The 23055-nt window shown below is 33.4% G+C and overlaps 1 pseudogene; it reads left to right on the forward strand.

Moving 5' to 3' along the window:
* The window catches only part of LOC100687454, a 70843-nt pseudogene extending 54925 nt beyond the window's left edge, over window positions 1-15918 (forward strand).
* The last annotated feature ends 7137 nt before the right edge of the window (window positions 15919-23055 follow it).

Below are 23055 nucleotides of genomic sequence, written 5' to 3' on the forward strand. Positions count from 1 at the left end.
CTTCTCCCTCTGCCTATGTCTCTGCCTCTCTCTCTCTCTCTCTGTGACTATCATAAATAAATAAAAATTAAAAAAAATAATAATAAAAAAATAAAAAATAAAGAGCATTAAAAAAAAATTTAAAAAAAAAAAAAAAAAAAAAAAAGAAGTTATCAGATAAATATTTCTGTTTTACAATGAATGGTATGTAGTAGAATGTATATTCTTTAAAAGTGGTTAGACTTTTGAGCTACTTAAACATATTTAAAAAATAAAATGATACATTAGACTAGGTCCAAAATATGGAGTGTAACACTAAACTGATAAGTAAAATATATACATGTTATACAGTGTTAAATGTTTCTTTTACTTCATGTTTATCAATTTTTTCAATCAATTTCCCTCTTTGAAAAATATAGATATCTTATTACTTACCTAAATATAGATATCTTATTACTTACCTGAATATTATATGGAAATAATTACTTTATGAAGTTCCTTACTGTTTTTCACAGTGGCTGTATCAGTTTACATTCCTTTCAAAGGTGCATAATGGTGCCTTTTTCTCCACATCCTCACCAACACTTGTTATTTCTTGTCCTACTAATTTTAACTACATTGGCATGTATAAGGTGATATCTCATTGTGGCTTTGATTTGCATTTCCTCATGATTAATGATGTTAAGCATCTTTTCCTGTGTCTATTGGCTATCTGTATGTCTTCTTTGGAAAAAAATCTATCAGGCTCTCTGCTTATTTTTTAGCCATATTTTTGTTTGTGTGTGTTGAATTGTGTAAGTTCTTTATATATTTTGGATATTAATGCCTTGTCAGATATATCATTTGCAAATATATTGTCCCATTCAGCAAGTTGCCCTTTTGTTTTGCTGATGGTTTTCCTTCACTGTACAGAAGATTTTTATTTTGATGTAGTCCCAATAGTTAATTTTTAATTTTGTTTCTCTTGCCTTAGGACACATATCTAGGAAAATGTTGCAATGGCCAATGTCAGAGATTTTATTGCCTGTGTTCTTTTCTAGGATTTCCAGTTATGAAATAAATAACACACGAGAATAAAGGACACAGCATAAGGAAATGACCAATGATATTGTAATTATGCTGTATGGTGACAGCAGCTACACTTATGTTGGGCATAACATAATGTATAGAAAGGTTAAATCATATATTGTATACCTGAAAATAATATACTCATGTTTCAACTATACTCAAATAAGAAAAAAAAATAAATTTCCCTAAATATTTGTTTCATTTAATTCAAACACTCCTCTCTGGATCTTTTCTGCTCTTGAGTGTTATAACAGTGTAGGAGATGGTTTCCTTAGGGATGAAATTCATTGATTTAGTTGATGGAACAATAAGTAAATTAAGGAAACCCTTAAGATATAAGATTAATTTACAAAATTAAATGATATTTCTGTATACCAGAATGAAAATGGAAATAAAATACAATTATTTAAACATATTTAACATTAGATACTTAGGAACACATTAAATGAAGAATATTCAGAATTCCTACATTAAGAAATATAAAATATTACTAAAAGAATTTGAAGATCTAAATAAAATAGAAATGCATAATATGTTCATTAATTAGAATATGCAAGTATTTGAGACATACATTCTCCCCAGTAAGGATGCAAAGAAATTGCCTCAATATGGATACAAAGAAAGTGCCATCAAAATCCCAGAGGCTTTGTAAGGATGTGGATTTGCATGTGTGTATTTGTGTGCATGCACTTGCTTATATCTGAAAATTCACATGGTAAGTACAAAATGTATTTGGAAATGCAAAGGACATAATAGTGAAGAGCAAAGATGGAGACCATAAACTGTATGGCTTCAAGACTTAAAGTAATTAAAATATGTGATCAAAAGAGCAGACTGAAGAGTCAAATAGACTCATACATACATAGACATTTAATCTTCAACAAAGGCACAAATGTAAATAAATGTTTGATGCTTTGTGTTTTCAATAAGTAATGCTGAACAACTGGATATATATCTATGAAAAAAACTAATCTTGATCCCCGCCTGACGCCATACTAGAAAACCAAAAACCAAAACTAAACAAAACAAAAAACTTAGAATAAATTGTAGACCTAGAGAAAAGCAAATTACATTAAAATTTATATCTTTTATACTCAAAAAATACTATAAAGAGGAAAAAAAGTAAACCATAGACTGGGAAAATACATTCATAGTTCATATATCAAATAAAAGAGTTTTAAACATAACATATAAATAATAATTTAATAATAAAATCAGCAAGCTTTCAGATGTATGAAAAATACTAGAAAAGACATTTCAATAAAGACTTATGAATATCCAATAAGCTCTAAGAGGGAAGCTTAACATAATGCAAATTTGATACATTGCATTGTCATTGATTGTCACTGGAAAACCTATTGGATTGGCTAAATTTAAGAAGATTAACAATACCAAGTCTTGGTGCAGTTGTGCAACAAATGAGACTCTCATGAATTAGCGTTTAGACTGTAAAATGGTACAAACACTTTGGAAATGATGTTTGGCAGATTGTGATTTATCATGTGACCTACCAATTTCACTTCTAGTGTTTTCCCAAGAGAGAGAAATAGTTTCCATACAAATATTTTACATGAATTTCACTGATGTTTTATTTACCACAACCATTAGCTGGGAATAGAAATGTTCATCATCAGCAATATATTGAAAGAATGCCAGATATTTCAACATTGTTGCATATCAAAAACATCATTCGAGATAAAATGTGGTCTGTGGAGAATGATTGAGATTGAGTGTAAAGTGGTGCAATGCAGCTTTCTGGAACGATGCAAAGGTTATAAATATCAAGTGGAGTGGTGGTTAAACATTTACATTTGTCAAAATTCATCAGTTTTTATACTTAAAATAGTGTGTGATTTGAAAAAAAAATACTGTGTAATTTGCTAGGTATAAATTGTATCCATGCAAATACTAGAGAAAAATGTAGATTAAATGTTATATAACTGACATAAGAAAAATTTTATAACTATGATTTAAAATTTATATAAAGAAAGAGAATTGGTAATTTGAACTTCATGAAACTGTAAAAAAACAAAAACAAAAACAAAACAAAGACACTGCTCCCTTGTAAGGGTGTCTGGGTGGTACAGTCAGTTAAGCCTCTGAATCTTAGTTTCAGCTCAGGTGGTAATCTGAGGGTGGTGAGATCAAACCTCGAGGTTGGCCTGTGCTCAGCACGGAGTCTACCTGAGTTTCTCTCTCCTTCTCCCTCTACCCTTTAAATAAATAAACCTAAAAGAAGAAGAAGAAGAAGAAGAAGAAGAAGAAGAAGAAGAAGAAGAAAAGAAGACAGAAGAAGAAGAAGAGAAAAGAAGAAGAACGAATAAATACAGAAAGAAGAAAGAAAGAAAGAAAGAACTAAGAAAGAAAAATGAAAAAACTCCCCCCCTCCCCTCACCCACTCACCGCCCCTCCCCCCCAACCCCCACCACCCCACCCCCCTCCCCCCACTCCCCACCCCCCACCCCCCCCCCCCCACCCCCCCCCCTCCCTCCAAGAAAGAAAAAAGACAAAAAAGAAAGAAGGAAAGCAAGCAAGCATTGCAGACCGGGGCATCATAAGCAAAGTAAATAAGAACTAGAAAAAAATAATTGTTTTTAGTGTTTAATCCCTTTCTGTCTATCCACTTTTCCATTCATCACTTCCTGTCATCTACTTCCTATAGATATAAATCTTATATAGATGTAATCAGAGTGGTCACAGATAAATATGTGAAATAGCTCTTGATCACATAAAAGATGTTCAACTTTCCTTAAAAAGAAAAGAATTTCAAATTAAACTATGCTGAGATATAGTTTCTCATCTATCACATTGGCAGAAGTCCCCACATTTGAAAACATATTTATGTTGCTATGGAGAATAGACACTCTAGCAGATTGCTTGAGAATTGCAAAATCACATAAGACCTATGGATGTAAATTTAGGAACACCTAGTAAAATTACCTATACATTTAAGCTTTGATACAGTGATCTCACAAGCAGGATATCTTTCCCGTAGATATACTCACAAAAATATGGAAAAGATTTTTGCAGAAGGCCTTTCACTGTAGCTTTCCCTGTGCTAGCAAAAGACCAAAAACAGCCTAAGTGTTCACCAATAAGGAACAGTCTGAATACACTGCTATCCAACTTCTATGGAGTATTCTCCAAGATATGCTGTGAGATTAAAAAAATATATATTTATATATAGAAAAATTATTTATCATGTGTTACTATAGCTTATATTTTAAAATATAAGAAATAATAAAAATTTAAAATATTAACTTGCATAAGAAAGGAAAAAAATAGGGAGTAGAAGCCAGAAATAGCCTATTTTCTCTAAATATACCTTAATTTGTGAATTTGACTTTGTAACTTGTAAGTACTTATATGTATGCATAGATAAAACTATACAGAATACTTATGATTTCAAAGTCAAATTCAGGGGCACCTGGGTGATTCAGTCGATTATGCCTCTGCCTTTGGCTCAGGTCATGATCCCAGGGTTCTGGTCCCAGGGTCCTGGGATAGAGTCCTGCAATGGGGCTCCGTGCTTAGTGGGGATCCTGCTTCTCCCTCTCCCTCTGTCTCCCAGCTCATGCTCTCTCTCTTGCTCTTTCTCTATCTCAAATAAACAGTCTTAAAAAAAAATGTCAAATACAGGGCAGCCTGGGTGGCTCAGCAGTTTACCACCTGCCTTTGGCCCAGGGGGTGATCCTGGAGACTCGGAATCGAGTCCTCCACGTCAGGCTCCCTACTTGGAGCCTGCTTCTCCCTCTGTCTGTGTCTCTGCCTCTCTCTTTTTCTCTCTCTCTCATGAATAAATAAAATTTAAAAAATTTAAAAAGTCAAGTACAGATATAAAAATTAAGATATATATGTCATAAATTTAATTGATTTTTAAAATTAAAACCAAAAATGAATAGATTATTCTGTGTATCAAGATGGTAGATAGCCACAGAAAATAGTATTTCAAATAATTTTAAAATGTAATAGTTTGTACACTTACTAGGAGCTATTATAGGGACAAACAACTGAAAAAAAAGTATTTTTTTCTTAAACATTTACTTGGCTCTTTTAAGCCATTTGCACTTCCAAAGAAATGTTTTAATTATTACACTTGCACATGTGCACACACACACACACACACACACACATACATACTGCTGCTGAGATTTTAATGGCATTTCATTTAATCTTTATCTTTCACTACATTAATGTCTTCTTACATAAATTTTATCTTTCACTATATTAATGTCCTCTTACATAAGCAAATTTTAAATATTCAATTTATTTAAAATCATAAATTGTTTTAGTATTATTTAACATAAATTTAGTGAGTGCACCACTATCATCATTAGAGAAAATAAGTGTAACCAAAACAAACACATTAAATATAAAACCTTATACTCCTAAATTTAATCTAGAGATATAAATATGAATTTAGAATATATTTTCTCAAAAACCCACAAACAGAAGCAAAGAATACCCATAAACCAGACGGTGGTATCTGAATGCTACTTCCCCCCAAAATACAAGGATCTTTGAAAAAATGGCTAATTCCAAGAATGGAGGGAACATGCAAGGTAAGCCTGGGACATGGTGAATCATAATGCAAGATAGTTATCAAAATCTACTGAGGTTAGTTCAAAAGGATCCAGGAAAAAAGTAAAGAGATTACTACTGGCCAAAAATAAGAGTATTTGGGAAGTAATGAAAACAATAATCTTAGACTGAATCATATCAAATACATTCAAATCTATATAGTTAATAATAGTTCATAGGCAAAAATACACTCATTTGTTAATTTTCTGGAAAACTGTAATTAGGGGAGGATAAGTCCATTTTTTTTCCTATCTGTGTTGCATGAACTCTTACCTCAGAATATTCAAATAGTTAAGGGAGAAATTTTTTTTTTTAACAGGGAAATTTCACATAATAAATTAAGAAAAGTGATTGAATTAATATATCATGATTTTAGCAAAATAATATAGCAACATGTTTTTTTCATTTTTAAATTTAAATTCAATTAATTAACATAAGGTGTATTATTAGTTTCATAGGTCATCGTTCAGTGATTCAGCAGTTGCATATAACACCCAGTGCTCATTACATCACATGCCCTCCTTAATGCCCATCACATAGTTACCCCATCCCCTCACGCAACAAGTTTCTTTAATGACAACAGAAAAACAGCACATGGAAAACAAAAAGGTGAGGAGTAAAAAATGAGATTAAAAAATACTTAAATAAAATGATAATATCTTGTCTAGATCCTGATTCAGACAACCCATTTTTTAGAAAGCCAGGGAAACTTGAATCCTCACTGATTACTGGGGTTAGCAATGATTGTTCAGTTTATTTTTTTAAAGATATGATTATAGTATCATCTTTATGTTTTTGTTAAAGTCTAATTTTTTAAAAGATAATGTTGAACCCTTCATGGTTGAAATGAAATGGAAGCCTAGGGTCTACTTAAACATAATACCCTGCCAGGGAGTAGAAGGGATGGTAAAGAAGTAGAGATGAGGCATTCTTGGCCATGGGATAATAATTATTGAAACTGGATGATGTGTCCATTGAGATGAAGGATTCTATCGTATTCTCCTTCTATTTATATGTATTTGAAATTTCTCAAAATATTTCTCCTTTTTTAAAAAAGATTTTATTTATTTATCTATCTATTTATTTATTTATGAGAGAGCGAGAGAGAGAACAACAGAGGGAGAGGAAGAGGGACAAGCAGATTCCTGCTGAGTGAGGAACCTGACATGAGGCTTGATCTCATGACTATGAGATTATCATGACCTGAAGTCGAAACCAAGAGTCAGATACTCGATTGACTGAGCCACCCAGGCCCCCCCTCCCAAAATATTTCTTAAAGTATTGTCTCTCTTTTGAGATAGAATAGTCTCCTTAATGCCAATTGCTAGTTTTCTATGATAACATACAATTTGCTTCATTATTAATAATGTTGCACAATTTGCTTCATCATTAATAATTTTAAACAGTTTAATTTCAACATTACTTATCTCTCTGGCTATATTCCATTTTTTATTAAAAAATGTAGTGTACTCTTAGAAATTACAAGTGCTTTGTATTCAGACAGATCTGGGTATGAATCATAGCTCTAACACTTTTTAGCTATGTGATTGATTTTTGCAGAGTTTACTTAATCCCTGAACCTCTGTCTGCCATCTGCGTAACAACAATATAACAAATGAAATATTGTATGTATTTTAGCAAGATTTCTTAGCCTAAATTCACCTTTGGTTTCAGAAAAATCTGAGAATATATTTGTCGTAGTCAATTTAGGCTGCTGTTATCAAAATACCATAGACTGATTGGCTTAAACAATACACAATTTTTTCTCATATTTCCAGCCTGGGAAGTTCTACATCTAGATACCAGTAGATTCAATTCTTGGTGAAGGCTCACTCTAGATTGTGGATTGCTGATGGCCACCTTCTCCTGTATCTTCCCATGGTGGAGATAGGAAGTTCTGGTATTTTTTCCTTCCTCTTGTTATAAGGCTCCACCCTCATAACCTCATCTAAATCTAATTACTTCTCAAAGGCCCCACATCCTATACTATCACACTGGAGATTAGGACTTCAACATATGAGTTTTGGAGGGATACAATTTAGTATATAAAAGTATGAAAAATATATAGTAGTACATCCACTAGTAACTTCCTTGCAATGAAGGGTTTGGAGCCTCTGATGAAAGAATGTGTTCTTTAGGGAGAAACAATCAGACATGTCAATATGGCCAGTTAGGATAACTGGTTGTTGAAGAAGATGGAATTTGTGATTCTAAGAATAGTAGCAGTATATTGAAAAATCTATACCTCCACCAGTCATTGGACAAATATTTAAGAAATAGCATGATCACAGAATGATTTAATTGGAAATACTCTGATCATAGAGCACAAAAGTACTCTTTTGAGACTTCCTCTATAAAACTACAACACTAAATAGAGGAAATTCTTTCCACTTTGAAGCAAGATAGCTGGCAGTCAGATACCTTGAGGATATTGATGCAATTATAAAGAATGATGGTAGAAAGGGGTTGCTAAATTGATCTCATGGTTTTAACTTTTATTTAACTAACAATTATATTTTTGTACTTATTATATACCCATTATGTTTGTAGGCACAGTACTGATTTTTTCAGGGTAAAAATATGAAGACAAACATGACTTAAAACTACAGAAGCTTACCATTTTATTTGTTATTTTAAAATATTATATTAAGGGATCCCTGGGTGGCTCAGCAGTTTAGTGCCTGCCTTCAGCCCAGGGTGTGATCCTGGAGTCCCGGGATCGAGTCCCACATCAGGCTCCCTGCATGGAGCCTGCTTCTCCCTCTGCCTGTGTCTCTGCCTCTCTCTCTCTCTTTCTCTGTGTCTCTCATGAATACATAAATTTAAAAAAAAAAATCTAAAAAAAATAAATAAATAGAAATAAAATATTATATCACACTTGAGAAATATTTCTATTAATGTCAAGAACAAACAAGGATAATGTTTTATTGAAGGTATTAAAGCAAGCAATTAAGAAAGAGTAAGCAATATAATGTATAAACACTTTTAGAAGTTGAGATAAAATTATGTTTTCAATGATATGTTTGTGTGCCTAAAATTCTAAAAAAAATAATTATATGTAAAAAATAGCAGTACAAAAAGTAAGATAATTTTGTGAAGTGGCTAGATAAAGTTAATATACTGAAAATAACAACCTTCATGATTAGAAACAATAATCAGCAGTTATGATGGATGGAAAACAGGACATTTTAAAGTAATTATGAGTAAACTTAAGAAAAGCTGAAACTCTATATGAAGAAGACTATAAAATACTAAAGAAGGACAAAAAAATATATATTATCATAGAAATGGAAGAGCTTGGAGAGGGAGCTAAAGCTCCATGGGTGGGAAAATACATATTACTATGATATTACTTCAGGTTCTCCAGAGAAACAGAAACAATAGAAATTGTGCCTAAACAGGAGACTTATCACAAGGAATTGGATCACGTGATTATACAGGTTGACAAGTACAAATATGCAATGTGAGCTGGCAGCCTGGAGTTCCAAGAGAACCAAGGAGCAGATGAAGCCAATTGGCTGTTTTCTGGAGAATTCCTCACACTTGGGAGGTTGGCTTTTCTGTTCCATGCAAGACTTCAGATGAGTCCCATCTACATAGAACAATCTGCTTTATCCAAAGTCCACTAATTGAAACATTATGTCATCCAAAAAACACCTACTAAGTTGACAAATAGAATTAACCATCACAACTATTCTGATTTTTTTGAGTATTTTCCTTTTTTCCAGCATTTTGAGATATATTTGACATGTAAAATTGTATAAAGTTAAGGTGTACAATATGTTGGATTGATGCACTTAAATATTGTGAAATGATTACAGCTGTAGCATTAGCTGACACCTTGCATCACCTCACAAAATAATCTTTTTTTAATGGTGAGATATTTAAGATTTACTCTGTAGCAACTTTTAAGTATACAATATAGTATTATTTAATTATTGTCACCATACTGTGTATTAGATGCCTAAAATTTATCCATCTTACAACTAAAAGTTTTACTCTTTGACCAACATCTCCCCATTTCCTCGAACCCCAGTCCTGACAACTACCCTTCTACTCTCTGTTTCTAGGAATTTGGTTTTATTTTTTTACTCTTAAAAATACTTGTTTACCAACATGACTTAATAACAATTTTCAGTATATCTTGTTTAATGATTATGATAGTACTTCTTTCAAAAGATGGGAACAAGAATGTTGTGATATAATCTTTTGAAAAGTAAGATGAAAATGCCAGTCTTTGGAAGAGTCTCTGAGGAAAGTTCTTTATAAGAGAAGAGGCTTTCATTGTCATGTCCTTTCACTTATTCCTACCTAAAATGAAGATGAGCTGGTGGTGGTAAAGCAACTATTATGTGACCACGAAGGGATAAGGCAGAAAATACAAACCACAATCCGAAGATGACTGAGCAGAAGTTTTGAAGAAACATGTCACTGACCACATTCTCAAATCACCATATCAGCCACAGATTAAATACTTTTCAGTTCTTGTTACATGAGAAAAATTAAAATTAAAATTAAAATGATAAGATCATTATTTAGATTTTCTGTTACATTCAGACAGGTTTACTTTTATTTTTTATTTTATTTTAAGATTTTATTTATTCATTCATGAGAGACACAGGGAGAGAGGCAGAGACACAGGCAGAGGGAGAAGCAGGCTCCATGCAGGGAGCCTTGATGTGGGACTTGATCCCCAGAATCCGGAATCACGCCCTGAGCCAAAGGCAAACGCTCAACTGCTGAGCCACCCAGGCGTCCCGACAGGTTTATTTTTAATATAGAAAGACTATATTGTCTTGTTTTATTTATATTATTTAGTTAACACAATTATCATCTGTTATCCCTTCTGCTTTCTCATCCAGGGTGTCCTTAGAGTGCTTTCGTTCACTCCAAGTCATGGGTCAAGTCCCTCTGGTAAATGAGGGAATGACTTGAGTTTGTCCTCCTACATGTTTAAGACAAATCTAGACTTATTTCAGAAGTATTATTTTGAGAAAAGATTTGTAAATTCATATAAACATTTTTACAGTTTACAATTAGGAATATTCCTCTATCTCTTTTATAGAGTCTGGAATGTTGTCTATTGTTCTCATCTGTTCTTCTGCTAAAATTTTCTCCTGGCTATAATTCAGATACACCAACATAGCATTGCTATTTTTAGGTGTAATTGTTTTTATGTGATTTTTTTCTTCTTTTTACAAAACACATGTCCAAAGAAAGTAATTTTTAGGAAGCTTCACAGATTTTTCTCTTAGCTTAAGAATAGGTGGAAGCCATTCAGAGAATGAGAGAAACTAAAGTATTGCTCATTTCCCATCAAAAAAAATCAGTTATGAGCAGAAACATTGTTTCTCTCCTGTTCATTATCTATGTTCAAATTGAGTTAAAAATAACCTTGCCCACTTTATTTTTTATTCCTTATTTTTTTTATCCAGAGAATAATTAATGTTCTAATCTATCATGAAGAAAGACTGCTGTCCTACATTTGTTTGAAGGAATGAAAGCTGAAAACGGGGTGTGAGAATGATTTGTTTACCTTGGTTCAAGGTAAAATTGCTTTAATTTTTTCAGCTGCATTGCTGCAGTAATGTAAAAGCCCGAGCACGTCTCTCAGTATCATTAAAACAAAACTGGAATTAATACACAGCACACTCCATCCATACCATAAAGCAGTCAAGGAAATGCTGATGGTGGTTGAGCTATTGATAGTTGGTTAGGTTTTATAAACTAATGGAGTATACATCATCAACAATAATGCTGATAATGAATTGATGATGTTATGTTTAAACAAAGAAGAGAGCTATCCTAAAAGATTTGCTTTTGAGAAATACTATCCTTTATTTCATGCCTACAACATGGATATGGGTAGGAAATAGTACCCATGAGAAGAGATATTGTCACATCAGTAACATCATGAAATGTGTCAGCCTGATCAAACACTTGGGTTCTACAAAAATCCCTGTAAAAATATACCATTGTCTAGTGGGGATGTGTTAATTTTAAGCTCTCAGCACTACCGACAGAGTTCCATCTCTGCAAAACTGTCTCTGTTTTGAATATCTGTAAGGAATCTGGGATTGTTTTGTAGCATTCCTTTAGTGTGTGTGTGTGGGGGGGGGTGGGGGGTGGGTGTGGTCAACCCAGCAATTTCAATTCTAGGTAGATACCTATAGACACTCCAGCATAGGTGCATTGAAGACATGCACGAGGATATTCACGGCAGCATTTTTTTGTATTATCTAAAAAAGTGGAAACAACCTAAATGTTATCGGTATTAGATTGAGTAAATGAATATTCATACATTCATTCAGTGAATCGTATGCACAGTGAAAATGAATCACCAAGCCATATGTGTCAACTGGGGTGAATCCTAAAAGTGTAATATTAAGAAAAGGAAGCAAGTTAAGTTTGAAACCTTATGATATGTTCACAAATACATAAAGTTCAAAAGCAGACAGTACTAAACAATATAACTCAAAAGAGTGCTCAACATAAATTTAAGGAGAGCAATTGCTCCTAGGGAGCAATTGCAAGGCATATGATGAATGGTGGGTAGAAAAGTTTTCCAAAGTACAGTAAATATTCATTTTTCTTTATTTATGATAGTCACACAGAGAGAGAGGCAGAGACACAGGCAGAGGGAGAAGCAGGCTCCATGCACCGGGAGCCCGATGTGGGATTTGATCCCAGGTCTCCAGGATCGCCCCTGGGCCAAAGGCAGGCGCCAAACCGCTGCACCACCCAGGGATCCCCTAAATATTCATTTTTCTAACTTATTTGGTGGAAACAGAAATGTTTCTTATATATAAAAAGAAAATTATGTATAAAATGTAAAACATTGCTATTGGCTCTCTTTTCTTGAACATTACCTCACAATGTCATGAAATAAATTTTCACAAAGTGCCATGTATTACTATTATCCTATTTTATTTTTTAATTTTTTTTTATTTATGATAGTCACAGAGAGAGAGAGAGAGGCAGAGACACAGGCAGAGGGAGAAGCAGGCTCCATGCACCGGGAGCCCAATGTGGGATCCGATCCCGGGTCTCCAGGATCGCGCCCTGGGCCAAAGGCAGGCGCCAAACCGCTGCGCCACCCAGGGATCCCTATTCTATTTTATATAAAGGCAAACTTAGATACATATTAACCCAGCCAAAGTCACAGGGAGTGAATTACCCGAGGTTACACAGCTGGCACGTTTCAGAACTGGGATCCAGACCTTGGTAATTTGAAGCAGAGCAAATGTTCTTAATGTTACAACTACAAGACTCTCCACATGCCTTATCCAAACACATGCATGATTTTAATGTGGTTGCAATCATATTATATGCTGCAGTTCATGTAACATTGCATTTGGGGAAGTAATCTGTGTCATTATAACTTTTGAAAATATATATATTAATGACTACATAATATTTTATACTGTCCTTCCATACTTTATTTAAACAGCTTAATTATTTCTAAAGTCTCAAAATAAAATTGTTTTGGAGGCATCCTTAAATATCCTTTGTTTTATATATATAAAAATGTCTATAAATTATAAAAATAAATTTTTATTTATTTAAAAAATATTTATTTAAAAAAATCTAAAAAAAATATTTTTATAATTTATAGAAATTTGATCACATTAAAAAATAGAAACAATTCTAAAATATTCTAATTGGTCTCAAAAGGTGCTGTATCAATGATATTCTTACTAACATTTTATGAGAGAACAAGCATTTTGGAAATTTGACAAAGCATGATCATATAATATTGCTGTTTTTTATCTGTGTATGTGTAATAAACAATGATTTTAGGTTTTATATTTTTATTAATAAATGGCTTTCCTATCTTTTGATGATCTTTGACTTTTTTCTATAGATGGGTTAGCAATTGCATTAGTGTTTGGTAATATAATTTTCTATAAAAAACAATACTGAGTCTTTGTCATAAATGTCTGTGTTTCGCTATTATACATACATCATTTAATTTTATTTTTGACCTAAAGTGTTTTTATAGTCTTTAAAAATCTATGGCTTTAAAAGAATTTTAATATGTTGAGGAAATATCTTCCTCCACAAAATTCTATGCACACTTTTTTCTTTTCTCTATATTTTTTGAATTATAAGTTTAGATATGAGGATTTCATTTTTTCTATATTATTTCATAAACTTAGAGCAATATTTGACTATTATTCTGTTTAATTTGGGTATTTGAAAACTTGTACATATATATTTTATATACAATGGTCAATTTCTGGGGTGTCATTCTTTTCCACTATCTGCTCAATCAATTCTTGCACCATTCATTTCGAAATCATCAACTCATGTACCAATTTTTGTAACAATACTATGTTTTTTAACATATTGGTAATATAAATTGCAATTCTTCTTCTAGAAGATTCTAGATTTTCAGACTATTCACCACTACAAATTTAGTAGCATCATCAATTTCTTGGACCATTGTCATGGCATCCTCATTGGCTTATTCACTGCCCTCCATTGTCAATTCTCCACCCAGCAGTCAGTGTGAGCCTTGAATAAATCAATCACATCTCTCAGTTTAGCAGCTTTTAAACTATTCATGGATTACACATGTTCGTGGGATGTGGTCACCTCACCTTGGCCCCATTTTTGGACCTAATTCTCCATTTCTCTCAGTTTACTCTAGTCACTCCAGCCTTCTTGTGTTCTAGAGACAAACTATACTTCTTTCTATTCAAAATCCATTGAGATCTCATATTATTTTTAGTGTTTCCATGCTTATGTCAACTAGTGCTTTGGAGAAGAATAAACCAGTCACTGCTAGCTCTTTCAGTATTTTTTAATCAGAAAATACCTTATAAATGTATTTCACATTTAGTGCATTTAGAACCCGGAAAAAAACAATAGAATAATAGAATTATTTCTAACTGATGCCAGTATCATTTTAAGATCTATTAATTTTGTAAACAAACAGATAAATACTGAAGCCCCTGAGTCAAAAACTGATTACAAAAATGCCATGGGGTTTGGGCGTGACAGCATGCCCATTTAATAATCAGGGACAGGAGAAGCTCAAAAAATACCTCAGCACAAGAGTTTTGGAGAAACTAGCTACATTACACTCCTCACCCTCAATTTTATTATGGCAAAACCTATAACAAAAACATACAAAAGTCATATCCTCCCTATGAATGCCACCGTGTGGATTAAGTAGAAGTCATTAACTAGTCCAAACACTTAGAATTTTGTTTTTCTTATTAATCTTCAAAGCAACCTAAGGAAACATGAAGAGAAAATTACTATCAGGCTTTGTTTATAAAAATGAAAAGTGTAACAAACCAATTTTCTATGCATCAAGTATCTTTATTAGGCATAAATTTTCCTAAGCAAAACCTCAGCTTTTTAGAAATATTCACTATTTTAAAAAAATTTTTGATTAACTGAAATTAATTTGGAGTTTAAGCCTTTACTCCACCAGAAGAAAGTAATTTAATCTAAGTTAATAGAGTTATTTTTTGTGTATCCAAGGATCCACTCTCACAACATTCCCTTTCCTAGGGATCAAACATACTTTCCTGGGAGGAGTGGATTACAAAGGGGGCATTTATCATCACTAACTATTTGGGCATCAGCTGGGCCATCCAAGTTCCCAACATTTCTCAAAGTAGGATGCCCAGGCAGATCAAAGCTGTGACCTTTGGCCTTAACTACATGGCCACTTTAGATCTTGCATTTTTTCAGCTACTTTGATGCCCATTAGAAGACGTGAGAAGTGAATGTGACATCAAAAGCTAATATTTAGTACTTCTTGTGTTGGTGCCACACATAGAGTTGCCACTGGAGCAGCTGGAGGAGAACCATGGCCAACAGTGAAGGCACGCACTTTCATTGCCATCAAGCCTGATGAGGTCCAGCACAGCCTCATGGGAGAGATCACCAAGCCTTTTAAGCACAAGGGATTCTACCTCATTGCTACAAAGTTAATTTAGGCTTCTAAAGACCTTCTCAAAAAACATGACATTGATCTGAAGAGCCATCTGTTCTTTGCCAACCTGATGAAGAAGGTGCAATCAGGGTCTGTGGTTGTTATGGACTGGGAGGGGCTGAATGGGGTGAACACAGGCCGAGTGATGCTCAGTGACTCCTACCCTGTGGACTCTAAGCCTGAGACCATCCATGGGTTCTTTTGTATCCAAGTTGGTGGAAACATTAGCCACAGCAAGGATTTCATAGAGAGTGCAAAGAAGGAGATTGGCTTGTGGTTTCAGCCTGAAGAGCTGGTGGATTACTTAGAGCTCTGCTCAGAACTAGATCTATGAGTGACAAGAAAGCAGACCTCAGCACTTTGCCAGCTCCATTCTCTTTCCTTCTCATGGGGAGGGGGCTAGATTTACTGTAGCAAATCCAGTTACACTTAAGAACTTTCTTGTAATCTGGAGGGGAAATCTTGGGGCTGAGAGTGCTCCCTGTACAGTATTATTATGTGCTACTATCTGATTAAAATGTTTCAACCCAAACTAAAAAAAAAAAAAAAAAAAAAAAAAAAAAAAGCTACACTCAATACATTTTTTTTTTTGAATTTTTGCAAAGTATGTTCCATTGCTTGGACCAAAATCTCTCTATCTGAAGGGAAACAAACAAAAGGCAAGGAAAATTATTAAGAATGAAAAATGCCTCAATATGTAAAAAGTCTTATTTTTAAATGAAACTGTGAAGTAAATAAAATCAAAGATGAAAACTCTTGTTTTCTAATTTGTAGTTTATTGTACTGAATAAAACTGGCTTCATTGAAATATATACGGCCAGATGTTACCTGAATCCTACTCCTACTTGCCATCTTTTGAATTCATCTATCTATCTAATCTCAATCAAGAATCATCTATCCATGTATATGCACAAATAACACATTTATATGTATAAGACTAACATATGTGAATCACAACCCAGCAGAAGTATAGCACCACAAGTAGCTATCAATAATTGAGTGTCATTTGAATCCTTCTGCCTTCCCTTGAATATTGACTAAATTTCTCAATTTTGTGCTTATCACTCTTCTGCTTTTAAAAATAGCCTTACTATAAATGAGTGTATTTTTAAATATGATACAGTCATATTTCATATGTGTTGAATTTTACATCAATAATACTACATTGAGTGGATTATTACCATTTGTTTTTGTTTACTCAACAATTTTTTAAAAAACATTTATCCATGTTATGAATATCTATTTGATCTTTTTCAATACCTTAAATATTGCATTGGATGGGCATTTTAAATCCATTTCAACATGTTCTGCATGATACCACTTTGAAACTTTTTTAAGATATGCTTTTTGTCTAAATGCAAAAAAAAAAAAAAAAACCCACATAATTTTCTTCATGAGCAGGGGTAACCTTGGGCAGAAATGACTGAATTGGCTATTACAGATGAATGATTCTAATATGAAACATAACCTACTCACCTTCCCTCTTGATTCCATCTTCTGAAAGCAACCTTGTCTGTTTTCTTCCCCAGTAGATGTGACTATGGGGAGATATCAGCCTCGCTGTCATGAGGATTCCAACCTGTTTGTCAGTATTACTTTTCTCCTTGTAACCAACAAATGGAACTTGTAGTTTATATGTCAGTCTCTTGTGAATCTCCTGATTTGGGGCTGGTATCAGCTTGCTCCTGAGATAGAAAATCCATTTTTAGGAATGGCAAACCCAAGGATCAAATCCCTAGGTATAAAGCAATTTTGTTTCTGTAGTAATCTTTTCATCTCTCTTATTACTTGGCTACACTATTTGTTAGAGATTTCCTTCCCTGAAAATGACAGAACAGTGAATGCTAGCTTTATGCACAGCAACTCAATTGCATAATCAGGAAAGATGTATTAATTAATGAAGAGGCATATATGACCAAAACAAATAAATAAAAGTCTTCCTGATGTAATACAACATTGTACTATCTTTATTCTTATAATACGTCAGCTGCAATATGGATTCACCCACAATGAAAATATTTTCTCCTATTTTCTTTGTGCTTTTAAATTTTTTTACTTCCTTTTTGTTCCTTATTTTCCTTTTAAATTTATTCTTACTTATTTGGTTTTCCTCGTTAATAATTAAGAAAAGTTAATAAGGTTTAAGTTTGTGTTATGAATGGAAATTAGTAGCAAATAATCACATGGCTATTTTAAAAATTTAAATGTATTGTGCTAATTCATCAGATAAACAGTGGCAAAAATCTGTTGAAACCTGAAAAATAATTAATGTCATTCAAAGCTAATTGGTGGGAGCCAAGATAATCTCTGATTAATAATTGACAATGAAACAGAACCAAATAAAGTAAAAAGAATATTAGTTCAAACTCTGAAATAAGATTTTATTCAAAAGAAGCATTTTTGACTTCCAAAGCCTAAATTCTGTCAGAATTTTTTCTTAATCTTCAATTGAAAAACAATTGAATTCCCTTGTAGATTTAAGGAAAATAATTACATAAATATGATGCTAGTTCTTGATGAATCTACTTTTCAAATGGTTTACCTAACGCTAATTATTTTATGTTTGTATTTAGATGTTATCACAGTAGCCTTGCTTATTCCGTTATTCAGACAGTATATTTATTCATGCATATTAATGCTGTGTATCAAGTAAATTGTGTCATTGGCATAGGCAAAATTTTGTGAACAATGGAAATCTCGAAGAAGACTTTCTCAGATCACATTAATACTGTTTTGTGTCTGTCTCATCTTCCATTTGTCTATAGGTAAATATTAAAAATGTCACTTTGATGGTAATTTCTCCCCTCCCAGAATTATTTCCCCAACAATTATGAAATAAAATATTAGAGAAATTCATATTTCTTCTTTTTTGCTAACCACTCCATATTTGCAGACTTCCCTTTGTGGAATAATACATACAACAAGTGGTTATTATTTCATATTCCCAGACTAAATTTTTGGTGGTTACTCAGTCATTTATGTTCATTGAGTCCTATATTATTGAATTATATCTTCTTACATATGAAAAAGTAATTTTGGTTTAATTGCTACTGATGACTAGTTATGCCTTTTTATATCGTTTCCTTCATTATCACACGGTCACTTAACATAAAGTGAATAAATCGTATGAAGATGATGTTTAAATTTGGAAGCTTATTCTTATTTATCATAAGATCTAAGCACGTAGTCAACAATGTTAACTGAGATGAAGTAAGCATAACAATTATAAATTTTAGTATTTAAATATGTGTTCTCCAAGACTAATATTGTCAAATTCACTGTTGGTATACAATGTATATGTGAAACTCATTTCATACATGAGGTAATTTTAAAATTAAAAATGATGAGGGGTGCCTTGGTGGCCCAGTCACTTAACCACCCAGTCTTTGGTTTCTGCTCAGGTCATGATCTACCAGTCATTCAATCTAACCCTGTGTCCTGCTCTGGGCTCAGCATGAAGCCTGCTGCAGATTCTGTCCCCCTCTTCCTTCTGCTCACTCTGTCTATCTATCAGATAAATAAATAAGATATATATTTTTTAAATGGTGAGGGTTAAGATAATTTTGTGTCAATGAACTTTTTTACTAAGCCTGAAACAAAAAAGACAAAAAGAAATTGAATATATAGCTGATTTTTTTTCCTTTCTGAACAGGTAGAATATAGAAATTATACTGTTCATGGATAAATTTTTTTTATTTGCATGAGACCAAAAGCATACATAAGAGAACATAGCAAAAGTAGAAGCATGACTTGCTAAATCCTAACTTTGATGGCCTAGAATCTTTGATGATAGGTTTCCAAAATATTTTCTAAACATACTTCTTATTTCTTGGGCCAGAACATTTACATAAGCACTGCTGTCATTACCATTTCTTCTTCTATGAGGACCTCTGACAGGTTCATGCATGAAATATGAACTATTGTCAGGTTTAAATAAATTTAACTTAAAGATTCTTATTTGGGAAGGGAAAATATGAATGTTTCATCTGTGAACATTGTATGTCAAATATACCAAGCTATCAATTCATTTGCAAAACTGTCAATCTAATAGTGAACAAGACTGAATAGAGAGATTCAGAAATAGCCGTAGGCAACATTCTTAAGATATGCAACTCTTTAAAATAATAGCTATAGTTATTCAACACTGTAAAACAAATTTGATTATTTCTATAGAATTAACAATTAATAGAATCACAAAGTTCAACTACAGAAAGTTTAATATACATGTAGTCCAATATGTTTAAAATATAAACAAGTCTGGTAAAATATCAGATATTACAGAGTCCTGTGAGTCATGCTATAAATCCTGGGCTTTATCCTAAGGATAATGTAAAGTGACAGATATGTCTTAAGAAGGGAAAATGTAGCATGATTAGATTGCATTGTTCAATCATGATTCTTTCTGGAGTGAGGAGATGAAATTAAAGAAGGCAATGGCTTTAGCTAGAAATAACATTGAATGGAGTTTGCCTGGGATCACTAGTGGGTGGAGAAGCTGAGGATAGGAGAGTTAAAATTGACACAGTTCGGTGAATAATTGTATGTCACTAGGTGAAAGGAAATAGGATGTTGAGGATGATGTAGGCATTTCTGGACTGAGTGACTGGGTAAATGACGGCATCCCTCAATGATATAGGGAATGTTGGAGTGAGAAACCATTTTATGGGAATATTATGCACTTTGCTTCATGTACATTAGGCATGAAGTACCTAATATGCAGATTAACAGTGGGTCTGGTACTCAAAAATTAACCAGAGCTGAAGTTAAAAACTTGTTAATTGTCTGCATATAGCTGAAAATGGAAATCGCTGGAGTGAATGAATTCATTTCAAGATGGTATAGAGTGAGAGAAAAACATTATTGAAATTAGAGAATTCAGAACTTCAAACATTTGATTGCTATACAAAGAAAGACGAATAAGCAAAACAGATGAAAAAGAAGTTGTCAAAGAAGTAGAGGAAAACACTGAGATTATGGTGGTATAGAAATCAGAAAAAGAAAGCTCAAGAGGATTTTCTTTTTAATCAAATAATGCTGAATTGCAGTAAAAGTTGTTTAAAAATTAATCTTGGGAACTTTTAGTGGAATAATCAAATATGAAGCCAGAGAGGTATGTTGAGACTATGTTGATGTGAGAAACTGGAGACAATGAACAAACAGACAACTGAATAGTTCAAAGAGTTTAAAAAAGGGAAGAAATAGAAAAGACAGTAACTAGAGGAAAGTACATTGAGAGTATGTGGGACAAAGGAATTTTTTTAAAAGATGGGTTTCACTTAAGTGCCATAGATTAGTGCCATATAGATTAGTAAATGGAGAGGGTTATGGGGGCAAAGAAGAAAGCGATAATGGAACTCAGAAATTTTCATGGGAAAGTAGAAGGACTAAGCCCTGAGAGTGAAGGCACAAAGCTGGTCTTCACAGGAGCAGAACCTAAGTGAAGGACTCCTCTCATGACCTGTGTGAAATTATCTCAAATAGAATAATTAAATGTCATCTGGGAATTTGTTATAAAGGTTTCAAGCTTCATCTCAGATTTACTAATTCAGACTCTTTGGAGGTGAGGGGCCTGCAATTTGTGTCTTAATAAGACTCTTGGTGATTCTGCCCACATTAAAGTTTGAAATGCAATGGATCACTGGAGTGGCCATACAGAGATCTGGCAACATTCAGTTACCACAATTCAAAAAAAGAATCTTTTTTTTTTATTATTTTTTTTTTTAAGAGAGAGAAAGAGAGAGACCAGTGCAGAGCCCCACAGGGGGCTCAATTCATGTCCCTGAGATCATGACGTGAGCCAAAATCATAAGTATGATGCTTAACAAACTGAGCCACCCAGGTTCCCCAGAGACAATCTTAATTTGAAGGAAACAATTTTTATTCACTTCTTTGCTTGACTACATTGTAAATAAAAGCAGGATGACACTCTTAGAAAATGTTGTTACTATTATCTCAATGAGCTGACCCTAAAATCAATTTCTTTCTTTCTTTTATTATATTTAGGGTTCTCAGGAGATAACTCCCTATGATATTGTAGACACATTTAATCAATCACACATAATAACATACCACATGTGTAATAATGCCATGTGTCACATGTCCACTTAAGACACACATTTACACACAAGCATTAAATCTTTACTCAGGCTACTCTATAGCACGCATTGCCTATGACTAGCAACTTCAAAAATATGTATTGGTGTTTATGCTAAAAATTAACAATAGGAGGTATTTAATAAATTACTTATCTCAAGGAAAAAGCAAATGCATTAACATAGCATTCTTTGTTTTTTGAGGGTCTTTGTAGATGATATAAATTATAGTTCCTTTATAGTCTACAAACATTATTAATATGGGATGTAGAACAAGGAAATTAGAATAAATGTAAATACCATAAAAGAAATTAAAGATAATAACGGAATGATGGCTCAGTTGGTTGAGCTTCGGACTCTTGGTCTAGGCTAGGTTGTGATCTCATGGATCATGAGATCGAGCCCCACATGGACTCCATGCTTAGTGAAAGTTTGCTTGAAGATTCTTTCACTCTGTCTCTTCCTCTACTTGTGCATGTGCTCCCTCCCTCCCTCTCTGTCAAATAAATAAATCTTAAGATGATAACTGAACAATATCCTGAGGTATAGAAAACGAAACATCTTGGTGATTTTATTTTTTTTTAATATTTTATTTATTTATTCATGAAAGACACACAGAGAGAGGCAGAGACACAGGCAGAAGGAGAAGCAGGCTCCATGCAGGAAGCCCGATGTGGGACTCGATCCCTAAACTCCAGGATCATGCCCTGAGCCAAAGGTAGGCACTCAACCACTGAACCACCCAGGCGTCCCCATCTTGGTGATTTTAATAGTAATATAGTTTTTGTGTCTTGGAATTTGCCTAAAAGTACACTGACTTCAGAATGAAACAACAGAATCTGCTTAGGTAAATCTGTTTTAGATATCATCACAATTGCAGAATTTGTTTATTTATTTTTATGTATGTATTTATTTATTTTTAAGAATTTATTTATTTATTCGTGGGAGACACAGAGAGGCAGAGATATATAAAGAGGGAGGAGAAGCAGGATCCATGCAGAGAGCCCCATATGAGATTTGGCAGACACTCAACCGCTGAGCCACCCAGGCGACCCAGTTATTTATTTTTTAAGTATTTGATTTGTAGGGCATCTGGGTGGCTCACTTGGTTGAGTTGACTCTTGATTTCAGCTCAGGTCATGATCTCATGGTTTGTTGGATAGATCTCTGCCTCAGGCTTGCAACAGGGAGTCTGCTTGAAGATTGTCTCCCTCTGTCCCTCACCCCACTCTCTCCCTCTGTCTCTCAAAAATAAATAAATAAGTCTTTAAAAAATATTTAATTTTTTTCACACTATCCATCCAGCCACTGGCAAGTTATATGATGAATCCAACCTTAGCAATTTATTGGACAATAAGCCAGGGATCTCTTGTGACTTTATCA

This window comes from Canis lupus, chromosome 4 (genome assembly GCF_011100685.1).
Source record: "Canis lupus familiaris isolate Mischka breed German Shepherd chromosome 4, alternate assembly UU_Cfam_GSD_1.0, whole genome shotgun sequence".
Classification (NCBI taxonomy): Eukaryota; Metazoa; Chordata; class Mammalia; order Carnivora; family Canidae; genus Canis; species Canis lupus.